Here is a 16,287-nt window from a genome sequence, read left to right as displayed (position 1 = left end):
GACTCGAAGAAACTGCAGGACTATAGGGAGGGATGCTGCCAGCTCACATGGAAACAGCAACAGTGAAATTAAACAAAACAAAACAAAAAATGATTGTAAAGGAACCAAATTTTACTTTTTCTAGGGCATGACAGTAAATGCTTCTGTAACAGTTACAGACATTGCTGACCATGCTGATAGATTTACATGACTGAAAAGCTCACTTTCAGTAGTTTCATTTTGCAATGTGCACTACTATAGGAATTAGAAAAATACATATTTACCACAATATATTACATTGGGAATGAGGCAAATTATGTTCCTATAACTTGGATACATTTAAGTTCATCCAATATCCAGACGATGACTTAGATTTCTGAATAGCAGATGTTCGGAAGTTGGGAAACAGAAGCTGGCCAAGAAAGCTACCCCAGTAACAGTGCAGGTTATAAATTCAGCATGGACAATCTGTTCTCCAAAGCAGACCTAAAGTGATTTAAAAGGTTCATCAAGGTCACTGAAGAATACTCTACAGCAATGCTCCAAAGAACCAGCTGTCAGGACTGTCAAGTCTTGCTAAGGAACTGTGGACTCTGTAGAAAATAATACTAATGCTAATTGAAGCCTGAATAGCTTGAAACCCTAGTAGATGGTAGCTATTGATTTATTTCCTATGATAATATCAGCTACACAGCATGGGGCAATGCCTGTTTACCTACAGTAGTAGTTAATCCATTGTTGATGTCATTCATACAAGTATGTGTCAGGTTTGAAGCCCTTTTCATGAAATGAGGAGCTCGGTTACATACCGAGTCCAGATGATGCATCACCTTTTTCTTTTCTAATAAATTCTGAACAGTGGCTTAGCTTCAAAGAACATACAAATTGCCCCAAGTCCAGGAAGAGTTTTCTGGTTAGGGCTTTGTTAGGGGGGGTGGCATGGGTCCGAATAAGCTCAGTTAAAATTTAATTAATCTCTTTCACAATCCGAGTATGTGTTTTGGGGGAAGAAAATTAGGTCTTTTTATAAAAATATACACAATCTGGCAATGCATTTTATAAGGAATCTAACACCCATGTGTCTTAGATATGTGAAGGGATGCTAACAGAATCAAGTTCCACCTCTGAAAATGAAGAAGAAATGTATAAATTCTGGACCTTTAGGGAATTTGGATAGGAGATAAGCACTAAGCTTCCTGTCCCTATAAAGTCTGAGGATTTTTAATGCAGAAGTTGAACTCAGAGCACAGGCTGAACTTAAGCATTGAAAAGTATGTTGTCTACAGATTAAGTACTTCAAAAATTGGTCAGCAGCCGAACTGGGGGCTCGGAGAAATGCAGTTTCGAACTTTAGAGCTAAATTTCCCTGAAGTTGCTAATTATGCACCCACAGTCATGTCTGCATGGGAGAACAACTCAGAACTCTGGACCTAGATATGGTCTAAGTACAGACTTGTGACACTGAGTTTAACTGAACTAACAAGCCCTACTTCTTGTTCAGGAATCTCTGCACTGCACGGTATATATCCTGTATGCCCACTTTTGAATTTGGTCCCATTTTAAAATAAGGACTTAAATGCTGCTGGGAACAATATCCATGTCTAAACAACTTGTCTCCCAAAGGCTTATGTGAAACCCATAGCAAGCATGCTCAATTTCAATGTAATTTGTTGACTATGCATCCAGAACATTCAGAAAACTTCCATAGAACACTAGTCTGGGGCTTGACTAGTCCTCAAGTGCAAGCTCCAGGCAGCTTGTTCCCCACTTTGAGTTACATTGTTCCTTTAATGGATTTTTTTACTTTATTTTGGACATTAAATAAATAGGGAATCACAACTCCTGAGTGGTATTTGTGTGGGTATGTAAAAGATCTGTCAGGAAGGCATTTTAAGTTTAGAAATGTGGATCTATATCTACCCCCCATATGGTACAGATCCTCAGAATCATTTATTAAATTATTACAACTGAAACATGTACTTCTTACATCACTATATGGACCTCTCTTTGCTACTTGCCTCTGCTTGTACTGATCCACTATTGCAAATAAGTTTTAGTGAAAAGTTACAATTTTGCAGATTTATGCTGTCTTGGAATATTCCCCATGGTATCTGCTTGTACATATTTTTCAATTTATCCTGTTAAGTAAATCTCTGGGTTTTGAATTGCAATTACTTTCAACTAACAAGCAATTAAATACAAAATATTGTCTGGTGAGTGTCCCAGCTGCATTTATGCTCTGGTTTTATTTAACAGTATGAAGACTGTAAGTTTTTTTGCCAACCAAATCTTGTTGTTTTAATTGAGATATACAGTTCGAGTTTATGCTTTCCCAGTGTCAGGGCAAAACTAATGTATCAATAGCACATTAGTGTCAATAACAGACACAATTGCTTTTGTATTATTCTGACACTTTCTGAGAGTAGTTACTGTGAGTGGTTGCTTAGAGATATGCAGCAGATATGTCTCACTGGCACATGCCTGATCCTAAGCAAAATAAAAGTGAATAAGAAATGGTTCAAGTCTCAAGGAACTGAAGATTTAAATTGGGCAGTTCAAAATGCACTGAATAATCTAGGTGTGACCAGCATAAATTCCTGTACCCTCCTGTTTTCACGCTAACACGAAGACGCTAACCATTCAAGCTAACATGAAGTTATCATTCTTTGGTACAAAAAAGATGATGATAATTATTTTTATCTGAAAGATTTTTTTTTTAGCACCTCTTTTAGACCACCTGCAGAGCTTTAATTTTTACAATGCACAGGTGCAAAGAATACAATAAAACTTGGCTTTTATTCAACTAATTTTTTAGAATTAGCTCCAAGCTAAGTAGCTCAATTATCATCTGAACTTTTAACATTTAATTTCCTTAACTCGCTAGAGAAACACCTTTCTTTCAGACACCAGAAATCCTAAGGTGCTGTCAGAATTGATTTCACTTCCAGTGTTCATCCACCGTTATTGACTTTTCTCCCAAAATCACAGTAACACTGTTAAGACAGTTGCTTCGAAGTCTAGCCTTCTGGTCAAGCAAGAATGCTGCAGAAATTAGAGATCTGTGTGGCTGAGGAGTCTGGATATATAGGCTAAAACCAGCAGAAGAATCAGAACAGGCAGTTTTCATGTGGACTTTTATGGTGAAGAGTCTGAATCTGTTAACGACTGTTTGTTTATATTCGTAGGAAATTAACCATTTGGAAGCTTGGCCCAGATGAACTCAGTCCCTGTTGCAGAGGTGGAACATATATAGAAACTACCTAGTGACTAGTGAACTGGGAATGCTTATAGGTTGCTTTCGTCTTTTAAAAATGATTACAAGATTACAAATTTTGATGTTTATGAAGGGTCAGGTATTATCTGCACTACCTGCACTATATAAAAAGTCCAGGTCTCAAAACTGTTTGAATGTGAATGGTAACCCACAACAACAAAATAACTTAAGAACACAGTCTTGCTCATAAAATATTAATTTTAGCATGAAAAATTTCTTTTGTGATGCTATGTGGTCTTGGCTATTTTTACTGTTTTCTGTGATTTTCAGTGATAGAACATGATAGATATTGCACAGTTGCAGTGCTCTGAATTTTTTTTTTGCCTCCTTTTCTATTAAAAAATAAATAAATGTAATCCAGTGATTTTGAAAAAATGTGGGTTGTAAATACAGAGATATTTATTTTCCACTTAAGTGTTTAAAAAAATCAATAGAAAATAGTGGAAGTTTAAAAAACTGATAAAATGCTTGTAGTTTTTTAATAATGTTTATTATATGTGCATGAAGAATAAAGAAGAAAATGTAAGAACAACATAGTGACCATTATTTTGTTTTTCTAGAGGTCAAATAAACACTTTTGAAGGAAATGATGGAAAATAAAGGCAAGAAAAGAAGTCTGCGTAAATGTACATCTCCATATTGCTGATCATGCATTCTGGCCACAGCTTGAAAAATCATTAAAATACATCCTTAACTTACAGAAAACCCTTAACTCATGCTGGTTTAATCCTTTATTAAACATGAATGTGATAACTCATGTTCAAAACAAAGCAAGTGTTTAACCAGGTCTAATTAGTGAATGTTTTTGAGGGCAGCAGTTACTGGTACATCACCCTATGTGTCAGCCATGACTAAAATTTTTGTATTTACTGTAGTGTATTTTATAAGACCACTTCAAGAATACAATCTCAGTTAAATCTTCACTATGGGAAGCAAAATTACTTGATCTTTCAGATATCAAGATCCTCAAAGACTATTTGGCCAAGCAAATTTCCCATAAGCAGGGAAGAAATCCTGTTAAACTGTTGAAGTTTAACATCCTAAAATATTCCTATGTGACCTCTTTTTCTCACTATTTTGAAATGAGTTTAATGACTCATTAGGTAGCACAATGGCAGTTCTACCCTATTTCTTGCAGAAGAAAACCACTACAAAAATAAGAAGATTATAGTATCATTAGGATTCTTTCTGCATTAATAAGCTTAAGAAGAATCTGAATTACAATAGAAGATGAGTTACAGTAGAATATTCTGCAGGGTACCTTGGGTCTAGTTTGAGATCCCTCCCTGCAGACAACTCGGATGATGCAGTTTAGAAGACTCCCTTTTGTCACTAAAGATAATTAGGCAAGGCTCTATTTAGACAAATTTAATACTGTTACTAATGAACAAAATTCATAATATCTGACACGCAGCTGCTGCTAAGAATACCTTATTCAGTCAGCATTTTCACTCTTCTTAAATTCTACTACTATCCAGTGTTGTGTATGAGTTTATTTCCCCAAAAAAAACTATTTATAGTGACTGTAGATACTAAAGCAAGAAAATAGCACTCAGCACAGAGATCTGCTTTGCGATGGCTGTAGAAAGTCATTCATTCACTCAGAGTTCTGCAGTTTGTATTTGTCTGTTGTGCATCTCTCAAGAAGGGCATGTAAGCATTAATGACTTGCCACCATTCCTTCCTGGTGAAAGAAAGTTCAGAACTGATATATATCCAGCCTGCATGAATGAATGGGGAAGGGGTTTTGTAGGTAAACAGATGTTCTGTCTTATGTTGGTTTTGAAGTTTGATCATTCTAAGAAAATGGACAAGAAATATTAACTTGCCAGACAATCAGTTTCTCACCATAGGTAAAAAATACTGGAATCCACTCCTGTATCTCTTATTTTCACTTGTGCAGAAGAGCCGCAAGAGCTGCAATGTTATTTAGATTATTTTGAAACAGCTTACCTGATATAAGAGTGGAGGTGCCACTTCTCATTTACAACATTTTGAAATTTGCCAAACGCCATAATCGGACACCTGAGCAGAAGAGAAAAACTCTCCGAGCTCTTTAACACACCAACAGAAACATGCTTTCTTTCACAAAAACATGGCAGAAATAAAATTACTTGTCTAATACTTAAGAATTTAACACCTGAATATTTGGATAAAGAAATACTTAAAAAACATTCCAGCAGGCTACAAATAGGAGTTAAAATGTTCCCATTTAAATGAATAATGAGTTATTAATACTGTATTAATGATGTATAGATCACATCTCAGTCATTACAAGTCAAGTCTTTGCTTTGTAAGGCACTATTACATATAATATGTGAATGAAATAAATATTTTAATACTTTCATTTCGTTCAGGTTCATACTTGGTTTTCCAGATATCACTATATTTCATCTGATGGATGTATTGTATACCTCAAAATTATAGATGGATGAACTCAGGGAGGGTGGAAAGAGGGTAATATTTTCAGAAGTCATGGCCAAATGTGATCTTCTATATCAATAGTTATCCTCCTAAACAAAAGTATATTAGGTGTTTAGATTTTGTTTATTAGAAGTAAAATTTGCAAAATTATCTACTTGGCTAAAGACCCCATATTTCATGTTTAAGCACATTGAATTGCAATGAGATTTTAACTTCCACGTAATTTTTCAAATGTAAACTACATTTAAAAATATGCATAAAGTCTTTCATAAACAGTAACTATAGGTGCAATAATTTGAAAATGTCACCCCAAGAGATATTTTTCAGGACCCTAGCACCACAATGACAGAACTTTATCAGCTACTTTCATTCCCAGTAACATGTTCCTAGCCTTATATAAAAAGTCACTGCACAGAGATGTAGGTTACTACTACTGTCTTTTATTAGAGGAACACATACTCTAACATCTCCCTGTGCATAAAATCATCAATCCTAAAATTCTCATCATCATTTTGAACAGCAACAAACTCTAAAGTGACTGCAGCAAACAACCGATTAAATCATAGAATGATAGAATCATAGAATAGTTAGGGTTGGAAAGGACCTCAAGATCATCTAGTTCCAACCCCTCTGCCATGGGCAGGGACACCTCACACTAAACCATGTCGCCCAAGGCTCTGTCCAACCTGGCCTTGAACACCGCCAGGGATGGAGCATTCACAACTTCCTTGGGCAACCCATTCCAGTGCCTCATCACCCTCACTGTAAAGAATTTCTTCCCTATATCCAGTCTAAACTTCCCCTGTTTAAGTTTGAAGCCATTACCCCTTGTCCTACCACTACAGTCCCTAAGGAAGAGTCCCTCCACAGCATCCTTATAGGCCCCCTTCAGATACTGGAAGGCTGCTATGAGGTCTCCACGCAGCCTTCTCTTCTCCAGGCTGAACAGCCCCAACTTTCTCAGCCTGTCTTCATACGGGAGGTGCTCCAGCCCTCTTGTCATCCTCATGGCCCTCCTCTGGACTTGCTCCAACAGCTCCATGTCCTTCTTATGTTGAGGACACCAGAACTGTACACAATACTCCAAGTGAGGTCTCACAAGAGCAGAGTAGAGGGGCAGGATCACCTCCTTCGACCTGCTGGTCACGCTTCTTTTGATGCAGCCCAGGATACGGTTGGCTTTCTGGGCTGCAAGTGCACACTGCCGGCTCATGTTAAGCTTCTCATCAACCAGCACCTTCAAGTCCTTCTCTGCAGGGCTGCTCTGAATCTCTTCTCCACCCAACCTGTAGCTGTGCCTGGGATTGCCCCGACCCAGGTGTAGGACCTTGCGCTTGGCCTGGTTAAACTTCATAAGGTTGGCATCAGCCCACCTCACAAGCGTGTCCAGGTCCCTCTCGATGGCATTCCTTCCCTCCAGCGTATCAGGCGAACCACACAGCTTGGTGTCATCAGCAAACTTGCTGAGAGAGCACTCAATCCCGCTGTCCCTGTTGCCAACAAAGATGTTGAAAAGGACCGGTCCCAACACCGATCCCTGCCATCTTATACTCTAAAAACCATTAATGGTTAGAATAGTGAAGAATGCAACAGTATAGTTAGCATAGTCATTAGAACTGAAGTGTTCTAATACCTCGATGTTTTTATGTTTGCCTAGACAGTAATGAACAGACAAACCTCTAAGATGGAATTAGGCTGTTTGTCACATCAAGCACAATGTTACTGCAGCCAGTCCCTCTTATTACTTAAATTTATCAACTCTTCAGTTAATGAACACAGATACTGATGTATTAGGCCTGAGTTGGGTGACTTAACAGCTATTCCTTGCATGTAGTAGAAAAAAAGAAGTCTCTCAGCATCATTAAGCATGAAATTTTGTGTCAAGACTGCGAGTCATTCAGTGTTTTGTTGCTTGACCTTGCTTTTCTGCCTGTTTGTATGTCTGAAACTTTGTGTTGATCTTAGAGGGGGTTATTTCAGCTGAAGTGAGCTTGCTAGGCTCCCGATTGAGCAAGGCTGTTAGGCAAGACAGCTGCATGACATTTGGTTTAATATGTTGACACTAAAAATCCCTGAGTTCAGCTCTGATGGAAGACATAACATGTCATGTTCCAGTGAAGGACTTGGAGCTATCTTAGCATAGAGGCTTCAGATCAGAGAGCTTGTACTACATTAACAAGAAATCAGAGCTTCAGTAGTCCTTACGTTAATGGAAATCTGAATTTTACCTGATGGCTTAGCACTTTTTTACATGCCCTGTAAGCAGCTGAAAAAATGCTTAAATTTTAAAGTTTTTTTCATTATTCAAAATAGATGCAATAAGTTGCAAATCCAAAAAAGATGTTTATCATGCCTGTCTGCCCGAAAGGCATTGAACAATCCTTGGATTTATTTTTACATTGCTAACAGTTATAGAAGCAATAAAGAAATTAGAGCAGTACTTAGCAGACATGAATATAATATTTCTGTCAGCATATTTTTATTTAGAGAAGATTAAATAAAGCTTATTTTTTCTGATTATTTTTTCATTATTAGGGATTCCAAACAATCATCCTCTTCTTCTTCAAGGAAGAATTCCTCAATCTCTGTTAAAAGAAGTGTACATTTTCAACAAAAAAAGGATGTTACTGTTTAGTATGCTACTTATAGATCAGTTTCATGAAAATATAGAAATGTATTCCAGATAAAATCCCTTCTATTAGAACTGTGTTCTTTTTAACCTTATCTGTAAATGTTTTTACCTAAATTATGGAGTTTCATCTATTCTCTGAGAGTTCCTTTATTTCTTTTTTGCATATTTAAAAAAACTGGTGATGTTCAATGTGACAGAACTCTAGCACTATGAAATCTGGTTTATAAAGTCACTGAGATTTACGTATTAGTGAACAATTAATAATTTTAAATTATTTCTGAAGAACTTCTGGAGCACATCCGTCTAGTGCCCATGGAGAAATCTAACAGAATGTAAATGGGATAACAAACCCTAAATAGATGGGTGCAACAAACAAGCAGATCAGAGAAGGGAATGAAGGAGATAGATATAAATTAGTAACAAAAGTACTAGAATTGTGAATTCTTGGTCAAGTAAGAGCAGTAGCAACAGCTTTTAGCCTTTCTAGGCTCTGTTGTCTAGTTTTCTGCTTTCTGAGTGCACTACAGCACAAGTGAATTTGAAAAGGAAATAAGCGGAATTAAAAATTTTCACTTTTAAAGAGTAGATTTGAAATATGCATGCTAGCCTGTAGACAGTTGTTAAGAATAACAACATCAGTGCATTATTTCATGACTTTTACAGTTAGAGGATTGTCTTAAATATACTGTGTCAGGGTTTATTTATTTTATTCAGCTTCTTGCTGGTCCATACTAAAAAATCCCCAAACAATAAAAATATTGTGTGTCCCAGATCTGTCAATCCTCAGGGTGACTGTGCTCTTGCAGCCATGTTTGTGTAAAGAAGAGATCCTTGAAAACTGCCCACCTTCTGTCCATGCTCTGACAGCCGCCCTAATGCAATCAGCCAAGAAGGAACTCACACAAACAGGAGAGAGCTGCAGGCTCTGCCCCAGTGTTGGCTGAGGCTGGCTGCCCTCCCTTCAGGTGACCGGATGAGGGTAAAAGAGAGAAGACTGAAAATACAAAGAAATAGGGGTGAAAAAGAAAAAGAAAATCCTTCCTCTCCCTGCCCCACCCAAAAAAAACCAAAAAGAGGAAAGTGATGATGAGAATTCATAAAGAAAAGGGAATATAATAATAAAGAAAATAAAGACCTGAAGGGGAAAACATGCCTGGGGAAAAATAGGGTTTAGTCTAGTTCTGAGCGGCTTAGATGTAAACGGCCTGGAGAAAACATGGCACAGGAGTGGAAGCTCAATTTCATGGTCAGAATTAATGTCAAGCTGCTAGTGTTCCTAAATGTTTTCCTGAGGAATCATGGGGTCCGAATCACATCTGCACTGGGATTCTACATGTGGAATACTGGATTGTTGCACTTGAAAATCCTGGGATATGCTCAGAATTTATATATAGACCATCTCTGCAACTTTCTAACATAGGATCTGAAAGAAATTAGAAGAATGAACAGTGCTTAATGTTCCATATTTCTTCTGTTAATATGCTCGTATGCCTTTTTAACCCAGGTGAATAAAGCCATGAGGCAACTCAGAGTTACTCATAGCTACTAATTTTATGAAATACTGTCTGTTGTGAATCTGTCACCTGCTTGTTTATTTTTTCTTAACACTTTCAGGGTGATATGCTCATTAAAATGAAGTCCACTGAACATATGGAAATGCAATCTTAAATAATACAGATTTTGTGAATCTTACTTGCCTTTGCAGTATACCAAGTATAGAGGAGCAGAACATGCTTTGTCATAGAGCAGCAGTTGAAGGAGAAACAGAAATAGGACTGAATGATTTAAGTCACAACCAAAAGAGTCCCCACTAGCATCATTGTGGTGATTTGACAGCTATGGTCTGAAAAAAAAACCAACAAGTGTTTGGGTGATGCTCAAAATTGATAAGCTTTTCCATAAAATACTATTCTTGTCTTTTGTCCTAAAGTATTGCACAGGCCAGACAATTTGCTAACACCCTCTACAGAAAGTTATCTGTAGTAATTTCTCACACAAACACTTAATTTGTAAATATTGTAAGATTAAGAAATGTATTTTGCTAATGAGTAGAAATGAGCTTACCTGTCCCTGCACAGGCAGTTGTGTGACACACTGAAGTGGTAGGAAAAAGTTTGTTATATCTGTGGTCTGAAAGCTGTGCAGAGAGTTTTGCAGTTGTGGTTTTATTAGGCATGTGGTGGAAAACGTCCATTAGAAAATGTTCCTTGTCACAGCTTTCCTCTGATCTCCAGGTTTTAAATCATCTCCTGGAGTGAGGTTTGCAATTCACTGGGCTTAAGTCACACACTTTGACATGAATTACACTGTTCACTGAACTGGAGCAACTTCATAAATAATTCCCATTCCCTGAGAAGTCCAGTCTATTCACCACTCCCTTCGATGTTTTCTCCCATGCAGACTAGCACACACACAGTAAGAAGGTGCTGCGACCAATAAATGATGTTAGCTCTTTGTAAAAGGTGGTAACAGTGCCATTTCTTACACTATGGACTGGAAAAGTCGAGCTAAATTATACATTACAGACATCTTACCCATGCTGCAGTGTCTGTGTTGAAGGCCATTATCTTCAGTCCTTTGGGAACTGCAAGGAACTAAAGATATGGAAGCTTAAGAAGAAAGAAGAAGAAAGAATTAAAACTTTCTTTGGCTAGAAGCAAATTTCGGTTTATTATGCAGCTCAGCTCCACTGTGTTCCACTTTCAGACTTTCACTAGCTGTTCTATTTAAAATGCAAATCATAGCATGAAAAAGAAAGATTCCTTCAAAGTAGTATTTCTGCAGGGGGACAGGTAAGGTCTTTGGACTTATGACTAACATTAAAGAATCGGAATTTGCCAAAATAGCTTATATAACTTTTGCTTAGCTTTTATTTTATTTTTATCTGTAAAACAATCTTAGTTCACCAAACCTTCTAGCCATTTATGTTGAAAAACATGAGCTATACCTAAAACAGAAGGCTGCTTATTTTGGAGTCTTATTTCAACATGAAGTAAGTTAAGAACATATTCCAGATCACTGTCTGTAAGAGCCTACATGTACTTTTTTTTCCCATATATGTAGAGTTTAGGGACATTAACTTTCTTCCCTAGACCTTTAAGTTAGATGTCTTAGATTTTTTTCCCTCGTTCCAAGAGGCATTCATGAAGTGTCATCAACAAACAACATTATCTCCCCGTAATGCGGGCTCTAATATGACTTGACCCAGACTTTTAGCAGTATGCACCATCAGCTCATGTACAGTGAATATGTACTTGCTGAAATGCCATCTGTGTGCTGGACCTCACTGTGCCTGTACACACTTTCACAGGATAAGCACTAGGAAAAAACATAAGCTTTGTTGTGTCTGATACAATTAATGTTTAAAGGGGAAATAACAGCTGAATATTAAACATGAGAATTCCATCCAGAGGAAAGAAGAAGAAATTACGACTTTCCTCTTGTAATTTAGAAATTTTTAAAAAAGTATCATAGAGGATTTTCCTGTCCATTCATAACTCCATTTTTTTTCAATCTCAGAACAGAAAATTTTAGAAGACAGCTTTGTCAGGTGAAGAGAATATATTATTGTGTATGTGAATATAGTTATTACTGGTTTTTCTTGACTGCAATGTAGTTGAAAAGGAAATGTTATGCAAGTAAAGTAGAGCACGGGGGGTTTTGACATGAACTAGAAAAAGAATTTGCATGGTTGTGTGGCTTGCTTCTGATCCTTTCACATATCTATTTCTTTATGTTCAAAGAGCAACATTTAACATGAAGAAATTGCCTACTGCTCAGAACTTCTTTTTGTCTAGTAAATAATAGAAACCCTTCTGGTCTTTCTTCCCCCCTCCACCCAAAAAAAAAAAAGAAAAAGAAATCTGTTCTGCACTAAACAGCCAATAAATCAAATGCTTCCTGTAAATACAGTCCCTTCTTTAGTAGGTAGTTTGCATGTAGGCACTTTTGAAAAAAATATCTCAGAATTTCAAATCGAGATCTTTCCATCAAGCCAAGCTTCTTCCATAAAGACTTTTTTCATAACTTTGTAGGGACAAATTGTAAAATTCTGTGATGTAAATGTCAGATATTTTGATTTTTCATGTGCATAGAAGAAGTCAACAACAATAAAAGCCTAACTATAACTAATGTTTACAACTGAACGGTTTGTATGAGGGTAACTTCTGCCACTTCACACTCCAGTGAAATAATGCCTTGGTGAAACGGGTCACTGGAAACAGATGCTAGCTGTTGGGATAAAATGCCTGTAGCAAGTTTAAGCAACTTCAAATCTATTTCATCTAAGCCTATGCCTGGCAGCAAAAGTAGAAAGGGCCTCATAATCTTTCTGTTGCTTACAACAGCACAGGTAACATACGTTTTCTGATTAACTTTTGGTGTGGTAGAAGCTGCTGCAAGCTGAGAATCTGCTACATCTTGGGAAGGAGCATTTGAGGAAAAAAATATAGTGAAGCACGGCAAACTTTTTGTCTCTGACAGAGTTTACTATAGGGTCTACCCAAGCAACAAGCTGAAGAAAAAACGCATATTGGTATTTCCATTCCTTAAGACTTTTATTCAGATCTTGAATCTCTGTCACAACTTATAAGGACTAAGTACCATCAGAAAAAAAAGTGAACCTGGCAACATAGTCAGTGCCTTACATAGGAAAATCCAGGAGGAAAACCAGATCTCTGTTACCTTGGGGAATCTAACAAAGCTTCTGCCCCATTTTCCCCCCATCTCCCTTTTTAATCGAAAATAAATATGTGAGAAAAACAGCACTAATAAATGCATTTTAAAAGCAGAACAGAGAACCACCTCAGTACCGGAAACTAAAACCTGTCTTCCTTTCATCTGTACCCTAAAATTTTATGAAGGCTAGTAGATACTAATCAAAACCAATCATGAACAAATCTGAAAAAAGCTCAGTCTTGCATCAGGTAAAAATGTCACGTTTATTGTCAGTAATTCAACCTCCTCGACTTACTTGGATTCACCTCTGTTTCGCTGCAGCAGCTGTAAATAAAATGTGTCCAGCCCAAATGTAGGCTGACTCTTTGAATCTCAGTTTTTGCTGGCATCTTTAAAACACCAGCTGTTGTACTTCTTTAAAGGATTAATACATTTTGAACATGCCAAGAAAGAGATTATATAACATCTTGCTGGAGACCTTGACTGTAACTCTAGTCTAGGAAATCATCCCTAAGCACAGCCCACTTTGCAGGAAGCCTCTTACTCAGATATATCTGAGAATTGTACCTCAATTAAATGTAATTGCAGAAAAAGGTTAAAGTATTTTGAACTAATCTAAACCACACCATGGATTTGCGCTCTGGAGAAGTCTAGCAAAACTGCATCTAAAATTTTATGTTCAGCTCTGGGCCTTATCAGGGGTATAATATCCTACACATACAGAAGGGCAAACTTCTTTTGACGCAAACTTAATCACCTATTAAATACACCCAGAGTGTATATATCTACGCAAACTCCTGACCTCTTGAAATTAAATTATCCTCTTCCAGTGCATCAGCTTTAAAATGATTTTACAAATTGGGATAAGCTCAATTTATCCTAGTTTTTCAGATTAAATAGTATTAAAATCCTCCCTTTTTTGAGTCACCTTTCTGAAGCTTTCATATCTCTATGTCCTTGAGAGTATTATCAAATTTGTTTACCTTTGGGACATGAGGAATCATTGAAGAATCACTATTAAAAAAAAAAAGGAAAAGAAAGAACCCTGTCATACTTTCATATCTCCTGATTTATTTCTTTATCATAAATTTTTTGTGTCATATATTGCATTGGTACACCTACGAATGTTCATACAGATGTCATTATTTTGCCAAGACTGAAATAAGTGCTTTTTTTGCACTGACATGAAAAAAGACCACTAGGCTTGCCCTACATATCTCTTTTGTAAAACAGTTTTCAGTGCAAGTATCTTGTCATTTCAGCACTGGCAAAAGAATACCAAAGCAGTTTGTAAAATTTCAGGTCAAAACTGAAACTAGACAGAAGCCAGTTTAGGGAACTACGCATTACATGCATCTATAGATGCAGCCATCATTTCTAAGTTCACAATTTTATTATAAAAAAGTGAAATACTAAAAGAGTTGCCTAAGAGAAATGAACATCACTTCAAAATGGTAATCTAAACCATTCAGATTATCTAAAAGCAAATAAACAGTTCTTTACAGTGAGACTTAATCTTCCTACGTAAGAGTGAACTGAAAGTTTTGGACTAGAATACAGGTTTGGGGTTTTTATTTTAATTTTTGCCTGGTTTTATTTGTATATATAAAAAGCCACATGGAGCTTATTGCACCACCAGCGAACAATTTTTTGGAAAAGGATTTTACACTGATATTTATTAAAACTTGATGTACTTTACTCCAGAGATCAGGAACTATTAAAGAAATCCTTCATTTTGCATGATATTTTCACAAAAAAATAGTGGAAATGAATTAAGTAGAATGGAAGAACTCTTATTAGTTGCAGATCATTATACTGAAGTATTTATTTACTGTATTTCAGAACTGAGATCAGGTGAAAGACCCATTCAAAAGATACATATATATAAGATATAAAAGATATATATTGTGTATATGCACCTTTTATATATATATATAAAGGTGTATATATCCCATGTGGTTTTATGGAAGGACTCTTTTCCTCCCTAATACTTGATTCCTATTTTCTCTATTTGCTGATTATATAGCATATCTTTTCTTGAATGCTCATCAATATACATTTGGTCACTTCCAGAACCATAAAAGTATTTCACACCACATTGCAAAATTTTACATGATCCAGAAGCTCAAGTAATGACCTGAAAGCCTAGTCCCTGAAATGAATTGATTTTTATTTTATTTTCTATTAACAGAATAATAGAACCACAGAATGTCTTGGTTTGGGAGGGACCTCAAAGGTCATCTATTTCCAACCCCCCTCCCATGGGCAGGGACACCTTCCACTAGACCAGGTTGCTCAAAGCCGCAACCAGCCTGGCCTTGAACACTGCCAGGGATGGGGCAGCTTCTCCGGGCAACCTGTTCCAGTGCCTCACCACCCTCATAGTAAAGAATTTTTTCTTAATATCCAACCTGAATCTACCTTCTTTCAGCTTAAATCCATTCCCCCTTGTCCTGTCACTATTCTTTAACTTTTTATAAGATAATAATTCCTTTAAATAAGGAATTTTTTAAATAAAAGGATTTTATAATTAATATAAAATTCACTGTCAAATAATGTTATCAGATAATTTTAATACAATACCCAGACAAAAACTTTTGAACCTGTTAGAAATCATGTTAAAGTCAAGCCTTATAAAAATCTGTAACCACAGATTAACCATTTGTTACTGAAATGATTATTCATTCTTTCCCAGCTGTTTTTAAACTGTTTTTCAAACGAGTGCCACCACAGCTACCTTTACCTACACTGTATGATCTAGAAAAGCCTTTGGAAAGACTTTGCAGTAAAGCATGGATGACAGATATCTGTACTTTTTCAGTAAACTTCAGGTTAAATATTTCTATAAATTAATTACTATATTTGAGCTAACAATAAGTTGGTTTTGATTTTGCGTAATTGAAGGTCTTGTATGTTCTTGAACTCATAGGGTCAAAAAGAGAGACACCGTATTTAAAAAGCTTACTTACTTAAACTGGAAAAAAACCCCTAGTAAATGTTAGAGAGGGACATGCAGGGACATGTTTAAATCACTGTATGACTTCCTCTGTGTGGGTGTGTATGTATGTGTATGCACATGTGCTGTGCATTTTCACAGCCACCCCCACACAAGCATCATGTTAAGATGGACTCTAATAAGTCTTATTCGTCAGCTTCTTCAGTTAACTTCTGAAATTAAACTTTGGAAAAACACTTTGTTCACACAAAATCTTTTTCTGCACCTTCGAAGATCCTCACTATTTAGCTGAAATTGAAAGATTTTACATTTTTACAAAGTAATGGCAGAATAAGTAACTGATAA

This window comes from Strigops habroptila, chromosome 4 (genome assembly GCF_004027225.2).
Source record: "Strigops habroptila isolate Jane chromosome 4, bStrHab1.2.pri, whole genome shotgun sequence".
In the NCBI taxonomy this organism is placed as follows: Eukaryota; Metazoa; Chordata; class Aves; order Psittaciformes; family Psittacidae; genus Strigops; species Strigops habroptila.
Note: the sequence above shows the minus strand (reverse complement) of the source record.